Here is a 15,366-nt window from a genome sequence, read left to right as displayed (position 1 = left end):
TTTTATGTGTACGGCGTGTCGGGGTGAGCAGGTGGAGATTGTTAGGCGTGAAAGGATTGAATTTGCTGGTGAATCTCTTGAGTGTGTGAAAGAGTTTTGTTATTTGGGAGACATGTTATGTGCTGGAGGTGGGACTGGAGCTAGCTCTGTGGCTAGGGTGAGAAGTAATTGGAAGAAGTTCAGGGAACTGTTGCCTCTCCTGACAATGAGAGGGCTCTCCCTGTACGTGCTAAGGGGTCTTTGTGTGCAGCATGTGTTAGGAGTGTGATGCTGTATGGTAATGAGACCTGGGCAGTAAAGGAAGAGGATATTCGCAGGCTCAAACGTACAGAAATGACAATGATTAGGTGGATGTGTAGTGTGTCCCTGCGTGCAAGGCCTGGGGGGGCTGGGTTTACGATGGAAGAGTTGAGAGGTAGGATGGGACTGGAGTGTGTTGGTGTTGTGATCAGGAGAGGCAGATTGAGATGGTTTGGGCATATGGAGAGGATGGGGGATGATAACTGGATGAGGAAGGTGGGAAGTGTTAATTCTGGGGGTGGAGTCTCGAGGGTTAGATCGAGAAAAACGTGGAACAAGGTCATTAAGTGTGACCTCAGGGTTAAGGGACTGAACAGGGAGGCTGCCATAGATTGTGCAGCATGGAGAGCCATTAGGTGACCGAGGCCAACGCATGCAAGCATGTTGGAGCCTTCAAAAAACGAAACGAAAACGAAACGTGATGGGGCTGTTCAATGATTGGTTAAGGTAGTGGTGGTGTGATGGTGTCCAGTCTTGAGGGTGCGTGCAGCACAGAAGCTAGGCAGCAGAAATAGGCACCCCTGCAAACGCATTTGTGGAGCTATACGCATGCCCTGTGCTGACGTCAAGAAGGTTCTGGGTTTTGTTGAGCCCCAGAAGGGTGTCAGGCCATGAGAATAAGCATGCATCATGGGAGCTCCAGCTACTGCAAGGCCCGCACAGGTTCGCTAGCTTTCATTGCTTTGGCCAGGGGCAAGGCACCCCGCCTCAGATTTTTCGATATAAGCTTGCATAATTATTTCCATACATATTCTAAAAAACTTGCTCTCACGACAGCCAGAGCAGGGTAATATTTACTGTGTGTGTGTGTGTGTGTGTGTGAACAAAACAACTCAAGCAGCTGATTTTGGAGAAAACTTGGTGGAAGAGCTAAGGATGAAGAAATTCGATTGTGAGAATAAAAAGTCGAAGTTAAAGTCACAGAGCAGTGTCAAATATACGATTTTTATACCATTGGTAGGGCGTGGGTGTTGTATGCTTCAAGTGCTCCGTCTTCTCGAGGATTATGTTACCAGCAGTAACCGTATAGCTGTGAAATTACAAGGTGTACTTACGACCTGCATCTTTTATCTTTTTCTACTTGCTCCCTGTTATTATATTTGAGAACTATTGTAGATCTCTTGCCTTGATCGGCTTATAGTATTTTTTCTTTAAAGTATTTATTTACCATTCAGTACAATATCCTTCACCACTCTGGGAACTTTTTCAATAAAATTCAGGCAGGAAGGAATAAAATATATCACCAAGAATAAACTCATAAGTAGCCTACAGGGACAGAGAATTATCACTAACACAGGAGTGCAATGATAGAGTGCATACAGGGAAGGGTACTTTTATTTTCCTTTAGTTCTCCTTATAACGGAATATATTCCATTTTCTGTTATTTGTTGCTCGTCCAATAGCTGCTCTATATTTAGTTGTACAAAATATTATCCAGCAGTTTCTTGGCCGTCACATTTATTGTGAATTTACGAATCATAAAAAGTGTGCAAAAAGCTCAGCCACAAAAACTTCTGTAATTTTACTTTACCCATCGACGATTCGACGTGTCGTAATCAAAATGGCTTCCGAAGAGTTTGTGCCAGCGCCAGCAGTCATCAGTAATGGTCATACTTTGATGGTAAGCTAATATTTAGGCTATTTTTCTTGTTAGATTGTGAGAAGCAGCATATAGAGGATTGGTAAAAACTGAGTTTGGTACATTTTTGTGTTTGGTTCAAGGTAAAAAAGCGATGTTTGCGACCACGCCTTGCTTGACTGCCACCGTGGATAGGTGTAACTTGCAGTGTATCGTGCATCTTACTCGCGATTCCTATTTCGTTGTCACTGTACCGGCTCGTATACTCGGTTTTCAGGATGCACTTGTTGCTGAGGCCTGTGGGAATGAATTGTTTGCCTGTGAGTACTTTTGGAGTAGGGAATAAGCCCGTTAACATTGATTAGTCGCCTCCGCTGATGTGCGTGTGTTTGTGTGTGAGTGGGGCCACCCTACATGCTTATCTTGGCTTTATTAGCTCACATGGTTGATATATGCTTTGACGAGGATGTGGTTCGAGGAATTCAATGTTTTTGTGGATAAGTCTGCATGTAAAGCGTGCAGTTAAGTTCAATATTAGACGGTCCAGCGGAGATGAGTGAACACCCATCATTTGGTGCACCCACCCGCATGAGGCAGTATTTTATCCCCCTACCAAGATACAGTTCGATTATCAAAGTAATATATAGATTTTAATATGAAAATATTGATTATACTGTAGGACAAACTACAATAGTGCTCCCATTAACAGATATGAAAACTCAATGACTAAGATTACCTCTCATACTTGTAAATTAATTTAAAACCCAGATTCTGTAGAATACTTGAGGAGGCAGAAGCACCTTATTTTGCTTTTTTTTTTTTTTTTCTCCTTAGGTGTTCATGTGATTCTTTGAGTATTTTGTGATTGCATTTCAAGTTTTGATGTTTTTATTTGAAAGTGGTGGAAAATGTTTAAAAAGCAGTGTTTGTTTACAATCCCCAACTGAGACGAAGACAGACATATGCCATCTTAGAATGCTGTTTTCTGTTTTAAGTACCTGAACAATGCCTATTTATCCAAACTTACTCTTTTTTTTTTCTTTTTTCCAACAACCCAGCCATATTCATCCTAACCGACCCTAACCTATTTTATGCTAAATTTCACCAATAGCACTTGGCAGACTTAAGTTCGTGACAGTTTTAGCACTGACTTGTATGTTGCAACATTATTATTATTATTATTATTATTATTTTTCCCTTGCCCCCAGAGGTACAGTTATTGCCTTCTATCCAGCTGGTACAGGTCCACTCATCTCAGCTATTCTGACATGATTATATCCCTCAAACAATTCCGTTCATTCCATTCTCCACTGCATGAGAGCATTTCTGTTTACCATGTATCACACCATTACTTGCAGCCATCCATTTCCTTAACCTTTTTGCAGCATTTCGTACATCTGTTTTGATGTTCTCCGGCACCAGAACCATCTCGTGTTCATCATTTGGTTCAAGCTTCTTTATCACAGTGTTGCGCTTGCCATTCCCATTGATTAGTTTTTAAACAATTCTTCGTTTAATCCTCATGTTCTGTTTGTCATCATTCTTCTACTGCACATTCATTTCTACATTTCTGTGCCTCTTTCCAAAGTGGTGTCATCTTTTTGGAAATGTGATAAACTGGAAAGTACCAAAAACTGCAGTCTTAGCCTTATTATATCAGGGGTGTCTTTTAATGTAGGAGTGCTACTGTATTGTACCACAAAGGTTTATACAATGCTATTTTTCCCTTGCAGAATGGTGAAACAACAGAAGAGCCTCCTGAGAAGAAGATGAAAATAGAAATTGGTAAGTTATGGTGAATGAGCATGTTGTGAATTGTGTGTTAGACTTAAAGTGGCTCAGAGAGGTCATGGCAGATTGCATAAATTTGTCTGTGTACAAGTTAGTGCAGGACAGTGAATGTGTATGTACAGACATGTAAATTTATCATATGGTATTACATTGTCCAACACCCTTTTTCTTTCTTTACTATAATACAAAATTTTATGCATTTAGGCTTGCTTAGATGTTCGTTAGTCACATGAGGAGTGTCACAAGGGAGTGGAAATGTGTTTCTTGTCTGGACTTCTTTGCTACCAAGCAGATTCTTCCAGGTATCAAACAGTGGGAAATGCTGATGATGTTTTATTGACAGACACTGTACACTTGCTGATCTGTGTATCATATTACAGTACAGTTTAACAATATTTAATCAATTGCGACCCATATTATAATTGCAGTATTTTGGCTTCAAATTGAAAAAAAAAAATGAGAGTTGCTGTGGCTCTGCAACAAATTATCATCAATAATTTTGTGCAGCAGTACAGGCTCATAAAAGTTAATAAGAAAAAGTTTTAGTTGACAACAGTGTAAGTGTATTTTGCAGTTAACGTAAAATTTTCTTTGTTTTATCTCAATTGTAATGCATGTAATAATTTGTCTTCTGAGCTTGCATATGTACAGTAGATGTCATAAGTACACAGAAAGGGTGGTCTCTAAGGTATGTGCTTAACTGCCCTTTGGTTGTGCACATGCAACACAGAAGCTTTGTACCTAAGTTAATGGATGTGCTAAAAAACATCTGTATAAGTACTATACAGTGTTGGAAACAGGAGTCTCAAGTCTTTGGGATATTGCTGGAATTTGCATGGAAGGAAACTTAGGATCTCAGTACCACTAATAATAATGATTGATACTTTTGTTGTGTGTGCATTCGAAGTACTGTATATCTCCCATATGAATGATACGTATGGTATAAAGAAGTGCAAATTTTTCTCAGTATGTCAGCATGAGAAAGGTTTGCATTGATATTATTTCAAGGATGGTAATGAGAAATTAATTATATAATGTAACTTTTCCTTACCTATGAGACTATTGTGTAATGATTCTGATTGGAACTAGGTTATTGAGTTGCCCCTCTGTAATTCAAGAAGTACATAAAAGAAAAATCCTCTCATGATTTGAAATTCAGTACATTGTTAGGACTTTTGCAGTTAAGCTCATCAGTATGATTATGCCTTTCCTAACTTGCATAAAATTTTCTTAGTTGCAAAAGTAAGGAAGCAATATGTTGGGAAGGTTAATTGGTACTGATTGCCTCACCACTTGACGTCCTTCCTTCGTTGAAAAAAATACGGTATATTTACATAAGGGTGACCAGAGTATGATTTCGTACAAAACCTGTAATGCAGTGATGCTTGTATGACATGCAAATGAGGAAAGAGAAACAGAGAGAATGAGTTAAGGGATACTATGCTAAGACTGCCAAGCTCATTTTTAACGCGTATTGACTGGCAGGAGAATAAATAGTTGAAAATGTGAATGGTACAGATGACATACCCAAACAGATTATCCAGGCTTGAGATACAGTCGTTAACAATGTCATTTATTGTTTTACAAATACAGTACTGCAGTAGTAGTTATAACCCCAGACTTGTCTGGACGTGCACCCAGTGGATTGCAGGAAACTACAGGCACAGCGCGTGATTCTGAGGTTGTCATTATCGTGCCCTGGCAACCTGTCAGTCACTAGTGTATCCGATGTTGTTTATAATATGATACGCATGTGATTCATGTATGATAATATAATTCATGTATAATATATGAAATCGGATGCACTGTTTACAGGTAATTTGCCAGGGTACGATAATGACAACCACAGGGTCGTGTGTCACAAATATAGCACTGCAGCCCACTATCTTCCATTTGAAAAGGAGGAGAGGGAGTTGGGGGACGTTCATCCATCCAGCAGCTCCTTTGTCCAGGTGCATCAGTGTCACCACAGGAAGTTGTCCCTCTCTGGCACCACAGTTGCTAAGATTTGAAGCCTTGAAAATTAAAATACAGTACTGGAAGTGATGTAGTACCACTGTGAATCCCGTTGCTAAAGGTGGCACTACACAGGTACATTCCTCCCAGCTGTGCTGGCTAACATGGACTGGGCAACACAGGAAGAGGGCAATTTTTGTCATGCTAGGGTGTCTTGTTGGCCCATCAACCTGATATGCCACAATACTGTATTTTGTATAAAGCATAAAGCAGATTAGTTTCAGTACCATGGCTTCTGCCACCACTATGAATACTTTATCTGCTTTTGCAACAATTCTTTTAAATTGTGTTGTGCTTAGATACTCCATGTATCTAAGAATGTTGCAAGGAAAGAACAATGTGCGTACGTGTGTGTGTGTGTGAGAGAGAGAATGGCCTGGTCTGTGAAGAGCTGAACAGTGAGTTTGTATTGTTGTAGAAACTTCAGAGTGATACAAATGCGAGTGTTTTATCTTTTTATGCATTAGAGGTATTTTATTACATTATTATGTATTTTAATTTTTCGAAACTGTGAATCTCATTTGACAACTCACTTAGTCTCCAAAGATTGCCTTCCAATCACTGTCGCTTCTTCTCAGCAGGCAAAATTCTGCAGCTTGCCTGACTGACAGACTAGCAGCCAGCAGTAATTGCCAACAGTTGGGAGGAGAGTGCCCAGTGTCATGCCACCAATAGTGTGTATTGGCAATTACCTAGGACAATAAGTAGCCCTGTACACGTATTAGTATCTGTTTTAAAGGGTTTTAGTATTGGAGGAGGTAGATACAGTATGTCGGAAAAGACTATGCTTCATGTTAGTTTTCATCCTAACCCCATTTCTCACGAACTAGTAGGATGCGATGGATCTAGAAATATGAAAAAGTTGTAATAGGCTATACATTTACTCATTGAAGTACCTTACAAGTGACACACTGGTGCTCTAGTCCATTTTGCCTCAGACAACTTCAGTATATTGCAATAGCTCCGATTCAAAACAAATGGCTTACAACAGAAAGTTTACAGTATATATTGGTATTCAAAACAAACATCTAAATAGTCAAACAACTAGTTGTTGTAGTGCTAGTCTGATTAAACATTGATAAAAAAAAAAAAAAAGTATTGTGCATGGGTAGATTATTTGTGTACAGTAGAACAATGCCATAGGAACTTTGTGAGATATTGGTAGCTTGACTGGTTTTGAGCATTTCTTGCATACATTTTCATCGTCTTCATGCCTGTCATGTGTCAGTTCATCATTGTACCAAATATGGCACCTGGTATGCAAATCTAAGCAGCTACATTCCTACTGTAATACAGTATTTTTTTTTTTCCCCCTTGGTGTACATTCTGCACCGGTGTCATTATTTTGTACACCTAACTGTTGTTGTGTTTATAATTCATTGGTACAAAGTAAAATTATGTTTGTGTGTCATGAAATGTGAGTGTTTGTAGTGCAGAAAGTTGCGTTATGCATCTCTGGAGCAGAAAAAAAAACTACTCCTTTTGTTTGACAGTTTTTGATGTGCTTTATAATAGTAACACCACTCCAGTGACATATTTGATATTCCCATGTTGCGCCAGACGATTATGTTCAGCTTTGAGGTAACTTTTAAAACTGGAGGAGTTAGATGTAGCCTTCATGAACCCTATTGCTGCAGTTTGTCCCTGGATGTGTTGAATGGCAGGGAAGTTGAATAAGTAAAGGTTATGTATATTCATTATTACCTGCATTGTGATGTTTCAGGCATTTTGTTTGTAAAAATATGTACGTGGAAGAAATTTGTAACATACATGTTTTGTAGGCCCTATGGCTGCTGGTCCCATCCCATGTTGGAGTGTGTGAGGAGTGAGGTTTGGGGAAGTGGAAATGTCGCCAACACTGTTTACTGGAATTGATGAATGCTTTTACTGTATTGATTACTACTTATTGTTATGTTTGACTCATTTTATTGGGGAAATGTAGATATAGATAGAAGTTTTCCTTTTCATAGTGTAGTAGCTAATACTGTTTGTAAAAAAAAGGGCCCTTCCCCATACTTCCCAAGCTTTACATTACCTTCAGACACTCATGTCAGTCACAGGATGTTACTGTCTTTTCATTGTTTATTGTTTCTAAGGACTTTATATGAAAAAGCAGTTGATTTCTGAGGCCTTCATTCTTGCAGAAATGGCTATTCTTAGGGATTAGTGATCATTGCAATTGTTCTGGTTAATGGGTTTGCCCCTTCACAGTTAGAGGTTTGACTTAAGCTGTATAAAATCAGTTGGTGGCAGCAAAAAGAAAAAAGTGTCATTGGATTGAAGGAGTTAAGATATTGCTTTGGTTTCAGAACAGCTGCTTCTTTTTTGCATGGGAAAGTCAGTTGTACTGTAATTTTCGTAGGTAAATCTCACAAGTTCTGTTTGAAATTGCAGTGTTGAATGTCCTGTAATATATCAGCTAATATGCAGACTTAAAGATGTCAGTTCAACATTAGTGTGCTTAACCCTTTTGTGTTCCCTGAGGAGATAAATTTACTGCTGGCCTCTAAACTTCTTCAGAATTTATATAAAAAACATCCTTTTTTTTGCTGTGAGAACTAGAGGTAACTGTCTCATGTAACCTTTGAGATGTGGCAGCAGCCATAGGTGAGGCTGTCATAGCAGGTACATAACATTCAAGGAAAAATAGTCCTCGTGTTCTGCTGGTAACATTACTTGATAGGAGAACCATCATCTGAGGATTCATACCTATAGCTGCAAGGGACAGAATCATTAATCTGGTTTGTTCTTTAAACCAATATACCACCAGATTTCATGCTTGTGGCACAATAATCCCTTAGTTGTCACATGTAATTGGTACCAAACATGGCACATGATAACGGAATACACACACAACCTATGGAATTTATTCTAATTGGTCCGAGGCACTCCTAGCTCAAATCCCAATTTTCCCTTTTACATCAATTTAGACCCACTAATTACAGTACGTAATGGAAGTGGTGGGTGGGAGGGAGAGAGAGGTTAGAGCTTGAATTCTTTATTTTCTCCAATGTTTGGAGCTACACAGAGCCTATCATAAGAGAGTTTGAACAAAAGTGACAGTGCCAAGACATTTATGCCCGTGGAAATTCCTTCCCCCTTCTGTTGCAGCCTGATTGGCTGCCTCAGTGAAAATTGTCTTCCAGCCCCACCCATGATTGTGACATTAGTGCTGTCCTTGCTGTATTCCTACCTGGGCAGAAAAATCCCTCCCTATGGTTAGTGACATATTTTTATACAGATGTGAACTGCACCCAACATTTCTCACATGTGTTTACTCAGCTCTTTTTCAGTCACTGTAACTTCTTCCCACTTCGGGAAATGATTGTGCTGATCTGTATGCAGCAACACGAGGGAATTAGACTCTGTGGCACTGTACATCTGCTTTGTTCTGCTATCCTTGTATCCATTCTTCTTGCTGTTTGCCCCTTGTATGTTTTCGAGCATCCACTGCACAGGATGCTGTATATTACACGGTTTTTACATCCTTTCACCTTTATTTTGACTGTTTCTCCTATTTTGCATCCTAAGAATACTGAAACCCTGAGGCCTGCTTTCTGTGAGCACGTGATGATAGCTGAAGCTTTAGATGATTTGGGGAAAGATACATACGCTGTATCTTGTATTGTCATCATTTAATTGAACATTGGCTTTATAACCTTTCTTTTAATGATACCAGTTGCCTTCCCATTTAGTTTTAAGAACATGCTTACCGGGTAGCATAGCTTCTTAAAGGCTTCTGTCATTTATCTAATCTCATCCTTCATGAACTCATTACTACAAATTCTGTATGCCCTAGGAAAAAGTCCTGTAACCACTTCTGACTTGGTCCCTTTGTTGTGTGCAGAGAAATAATGGTTAAGTCATCTTTGTTGATTGGTTTTTGGTACACATAGTATTTAGTTCCCTCATTATATTTCCATATTACAGTAAAGTATCTGATAATGAGAGCTTTTTTCTCTTCTTCTTCTGTTGTAAACTGAATGTCATCATTGACGTTGTTTAACATTCTCAGTTTATTTAAAATATTGGTGTCCTTAGGTACAGTTACTAAGACATCCACATATCTGTACCAAGTTGCACCCCTACCTATAATTCTTCTATTGTACACAGCCTCTGTGGCTTCCATATAGGCAGGCCATGACGGCAGAAAAAGGTGAACCCATGAGTAGACCCTTGCGTCGCCTATATTCCTCAATTGAAAGTTTGTTTTCCATATTTTTATTATTATTTTTTTGGTGGTAAATGATTGCCACAATGATTAAATAGTGGTTACAATCCCCAATGATGCCGAAGAGACGGAGGCCATCTTGTGTGTGGAGGACAGATGAACACCATCTTCAAATGCCATTTTTTTGGCATGAAATTACCCTTAGCAGCACTGATTTATCCGAACCAAACCTAAATTTTCCAAACTTTACCCAGCATACTGTATTTCCAGCTGCATAATGTGTACTTTTTTGCCCCAAAATTTGCTTTAAAAAAACACAGACACAAAGGTCATGGTTTGGGATAGACCTGCAGGATGAGGTGACTGGTACAAAGGCCACCATCAGGCAGAAACAAATCACTTGATGATCCTATTAATGATTAAAACTTCAGTAATGCAGACTTAGATGAGTGTGTATGATCATAAGTACATCATAAATAAAGAGTAAACCGAGCATTCTTTGGGTTAGATATGCACACACATGGAGAATCTAGTGATTGCACAACGCCAAGTGCATCAGTAAATTGTAAACAGTCAGTTGATCGCCTGGTAGTGAACTAAGGCAGCGGTGAAAGATTTGTATGGTCATGTATTTCCACTTTAAATAAATAATTTAATGCAAAACTATCCTAGCTCAACCTAATATATTTTATGCTATTTTGGTATTTGGTTACCTTGGATTAGGTTAGGTTTCACTCTCATCTTAAATGTCAGGACCAACTGCCTAGCCCCGGGCTCCTATGCACCTCATGGGGCAACGTAGGATTGGATGATGGATGGATAGATTGGGCTAGGTTATGGTTAAATAAAATTAGTTGAGACTGGGTTAGGTTTGGCTTGGTTAAGTTAGGTTAGGTGTGGTTTGGTTGAGTGGTTAGGCTAGTTAATTTTTGGTTGGGTTAGGTTATATTGTTTTTTTATGTGCTAGACAGCTTAGGTTAGGTACCAGTAAGACTGATGTATGAATATGTACAGTTAGGCTTGTAATAGTAATTTTCAGTAGAGTTGAGTAGGTTTTAGAAATTTTGCCATTACGCTTGATAAACAAGCATAAGTGAATTGGGATGTTCTTGATATATAGAACAGGGTTTCCTGTACACCAGGAAACCATTTAGTATGCTGGGTCGTAACCATATAGTCAAGTTATGGCACTTGGTGGTTTAGTGGGTAATTACGGCACTCCAATCAGATTGAGCCGTTGAAGGTTTATATCCTAGGGGTGGTTGGGGTTTATTGCTCACGTGTTGTGGTGGGTGGGGGCGCTCACCGTCCACTTACTCGATGTAGGGCTGCTGTCAGGTGTCTGCCCTTTCCTCTCCTCTCTCCATTCCTTCCTTCCTCTTCTGTCTTTCTTTACTTCATTCTTTCCTCATCCTTCTGCCTACGGGTGACTTTACACTCCCTCTTTTGTCCTTCTTTCTTTCATTCTTTCCTCTTCCTTCTGCCTATGGGTGACTCTACACTGAGTGACAAGCCTAATGGTTTCCTGTACACCAGGAATCCATTTAATATGCTGGGAGGCAACCATATAACCAAATTATGGCACCTGGTGGTTTAGTGGGTAATTACAGCATTCCAATCGGATTGAGCCGGTGAAGGTGTATATCCAAGGGGTGGTTGGGGTTATTGCTCATGTAATGCCACTCAGGGATGAGAGGCTGGTCACTCTCATCTTAAATGTCAGGACCAGATTGCCTAGCCCGGGCTTCTACGCTTCTCATGGGGCAATGTAGAATTGGATGATGGATGGGTGGATGGATGGATTGCCACTCAGGGATGAGGCTGGTCACTCTCATTTTAAATGTCAGGACCCACTTGCTTAACCCCGGGCTCCTGTGCTCCTCATGGGGCAACGTAGGATTGGATGATGGGTGGATGGATGGAAAAGAAATCAGTAAACAATTATTTATCACCGTAAATATGATTAAAGTAATGTAGAAAACAGCCAGGAAGAAGAAGTTAATTGGTAAGGTATTTCTGCTGCTTAAATTAACTTGGCAAAGTCTGTGACTGTGTGTGGCTGACTTAGTTGTAAACAATAGCTGGTCAGACCAACGTTGGTTGTATACAGTATTCACAGCTAAAAAGTCCAGGCCGATGAAAACAGCTCACTTGTGTAATGATGTCATGAGCTGATGTGCTGGGCCAGTGTTTGTCAGTCTTGATTGTTAGCTCAGAACAGCAGTGCGATAATGATGTTTTTGAGACGAAAATGTGCCGTGATAACAAAAACAGTGTAACTAAGGTATCACTTTTTAAAGCAAGGAGAGGGGGAAGTGGTCAGTTTGCCTAGGAGGGTGCAGTTTCCATTTAATTTGGAATAATGTTTGTACTCATGGCTATCCCATTGCCTGGATAAGTGATCTAATGTTTTGTTGTACAATGCTTAAAGTATAGGAATATACTTTAACATTACGGTACTGTAATTTAGCCCTGTTAGTTCAGAGAGTCTCTTGTACTCCAAAGGGTTTTTGGTTAACAAAAACTAGCTGATTTTTCAGGTCATAACTATATATATATATATATATATATATATATATATATATATATATATATCATTACATGGATTTGTCATTTATTGAAAGGGAGAATTAAGTATGTTAAATTTTGTATTTAATGATTTTTCATTAAGTCGTATAGGAAGGTACCGTTAGATAAAATAAGTTAGTACTGCACCCTCGCATCCAACACAGTAATATTGTCATGCACGGGTCCCGTGTTGGACCAAAAACGTGTTGGACAAACAACAGAGCCTATGGGGAAAAATGAATTATGTCAGCAACCCTAGGAAAAGTCACCCTAAATACCTACCATATACCTATACATATATTGGTACTACTGTCCTTCAGTACAGCTAGGAATTCTGAGGCAGTGATGTGGTCTGCTGAAGCAGTTTCTCCGTGCAACTTGGCCCGCCGTATCTCCTTCCTCTTAAATTATGAAGCAAACCACCCTGTAGAGGCACGGAATGAGTCAGGCTGTGACTCAATCCTCCTCACAGCCACACTTTAGAACTTCTTCACCATCTTCCTGATGTTCAAAGAATGTACCGGAACACCCTCTGCCTCCTTCCTCCGTACGTACATTCTGAGGTACCGCTCCATTGTGATGATTGCTGGGTCAGTAGGCCTGCACCTGGAGTCAAGTGGCCCGCCCCCATAAGCCTTCACTGCCGTCAGGATCTTGTCCTGGTTTTTTATTATGGTCCTCACACTGGCTTCATTCACATTGTAGGCCTTGGCGATGTCCACATTCCTCTCCCCTTTCTTCTTCATCTCGATGATTTCTAGCTTGGTGGCCTGAGGGAGGTGCTGCTGCTTCTTGGGGTACTCAGAAGGCTTCCTAGGCATCGTGAGCTGGGTAAAATGCAGTAGCAAGGGCAGGAAATGCAGCGAGAAAAAAGCACTGTCCAATGCGAATTATGCGACTGAGTGGCGCTGTGGCGGGAGAAATTTAAACAAAACGTCGCATGAGAGCAGAAGCGTTTTTATTTTGGCGACATCATGATAGCGGTCGGGGGAGGCTACTTGATCGGAAGTTTTGATTGGCTGTCAGCATCACAGGAACATCCAGTATGACCGTGTTGGACTGGGGGTGATCGTGCTAGAGGCGAACTCTGCGGATTTTGCCGACTTCTCGGAGCTCTATCCGTGTAATGCTAATGCACCCGTGTTATAGTAATTAAATCGTACTGTTCTAATTTTTTGCTCTCTGTGCTGGACGTGAATCATGCTGGACAAACGCGTGTTGGACGGGGGGGTACTATAGTTGGACACATGTAAGCCATAAGAAAAGGGTAGTGAAGGGAAGGAATGGGGAGGGAGGACCTGGGGGTAGAAATGATGCATCTAATTTAGTTCATAATGGTACTCACAGGTTCGGTATTTGTTGTATGGTTCCTCAGTTTTATACATTTATAAAAATGACTTCATGCTTCCTAGTAAGGAGTTCCAATATTGTGGCAGGTCATGATATGGCTGTTGTTTTCTATGGAGTGGATGCTAAACAAGTGCCAAAGTCTGCAGATTGCTTCCCTATAGTTCCTGGAAACTGTTTTGAAAAAATAATTTTAAGATACTGAACCATGCTTGATTGTTAATAAAGTTCTTATTGATTTACAGTGTTCAGTTAGGTAGCTGTGTTTAACAGTGCAGCCATGCTTTCTCCAAACATGTGATCAGCAAGAGGAAGCTAGGCTCAGGTCCTTCCAGTATTCAGACTCTGATGTTGCAGCAGCTCTAACCCAGTGTATAGTTTTAGCTTGTCAATCACTTGTTTCAGGCAAGTGTGGCTGCACCCTAAGATTAAGGCAATATGTGAACATTTTGGTATGTCTGATGAACTAGTTAATGGTAGGGTTAGCATTTTTCAAACTTGGGTTGGAGTTAATGACCCACTTCCCACTGTGTGTGTGGTTTTATAGAGGGTTTACCCCACCCCTTTGTATGTGAATTCCTCAACTTGTGACCTTATGTGGTTACCTAATTGTTACTTCCTTTCACGCAGCATATGAGCTATCCTTATTCACCTCACATTTAGAAAATAGCTTGAGGGGTGGCTTCAAACCCTTATATTTACTACTGTAAATCAGAGACAGCAAGTGAGGCTTTTATGGCAAATTATCATTATTATTATTTTTGTATTTATTTATATATTTTTTTCAAAACTGTCATGTAAGGAATTATCAAAGGAAATTGGGTTGATCAGAAAGTTGAAAGTTGACCTTTTGTTCTACATCACTCAGTGAGTGAGTTGCTTTCCTGTATTATGGTCGTTGTTGTAAAGTGTTAATTGAAAAATTAAAACAATCAGTGCACCATCACCAGAACATGGCCATCAGATAAAACGTTATATGTTTTAGCTTATCACGATATCATTCTCGGGACAATACAGTACACACAACTCTCAAATGCAATACAACCTCACAAATGCAAACATCCGATTTCCAAAGACCACCACTTTTCAGCATATTAAAAATGCAATATGAGGGTGTTATCATCAGCTGTCCTTACACAGTGTATATATATTTGAAGAGAAAGTTTATTTGTGGATAAGTATGACAGATACCTGGTAATATACGATTACACCACCATATTTCCAACGTTGGATGGTCTGGCAGCTCATGATGTGGACAAAATTACAAGAAGGCACTTGAAATTCCCGTACCTGCCAGACTGGTTTACTGGGCAGCCTTAGATAGTGTTCAGTGTAGTGTGCGTTCTCGTGGATTGCTTACACTGCATGTCTTGGTGGTGATCCCTGTATTTTGTCAGATTGTTAGCTTATATTACTCACATCTAACCCTAGCTATGGATTTTGAGAAAGATGTAAGTGTCAGTGGTGGTGTCAACTGTAAACACCAGTCTCTTTCAGTACAGACCTCCTTGATTGTGGTTATATAATTGATCTACCAAACTACCGCAATGATGAAACCACTGAATAATCAAATAAAGCATTAAATGGGAAGAGA

The 15,366-nt window shown here is 39.9% G+C and overlaps 1 protein-coding gene across 1 annotated transcript in view; it reads left to right on the top strand.

Moving 5' to 3' along the window:
- Positions 1-1,856: 1,856 nt before the first annotated feature.
- The window catches only part of hfp (Poly(U)-binding-splicing factor hfp), a 55,569-nt gene continuing 42,059 nt past the window's right edge, over positions 1,857-15,366 (top strand). The window contains exons 1-2 of the mRNA XM_080266685.1: positions 1,857-1,921; positions 3,613-3,664. The gene's annotated coding sequence lies outside the window, so the exon portion shown is untranslated. The remainder of the gene's footprint in view (positions 1,922-3,612; positions 3,665-15,366) is intronic.

This window comes from Coenobita brevimanus, chromosome 21 (assembly GCF_032717465.1).
Source record: "Coenobita brevimanus isolate Jiangsu-jjx chromosome 21, ASM3271746v2, whole genome shotgun sequence".
In the NCBI taxonomy this organism is placed as follows: Eukaryota; Metazoa; Arthropoda; class Malacostraca; order Decapoda; family Coenobitidae; genus Coenobita; species Coenobita brevimanus.
This window is presented reverse-complemented; position numbering and strand designations above follow the sequence as displayed.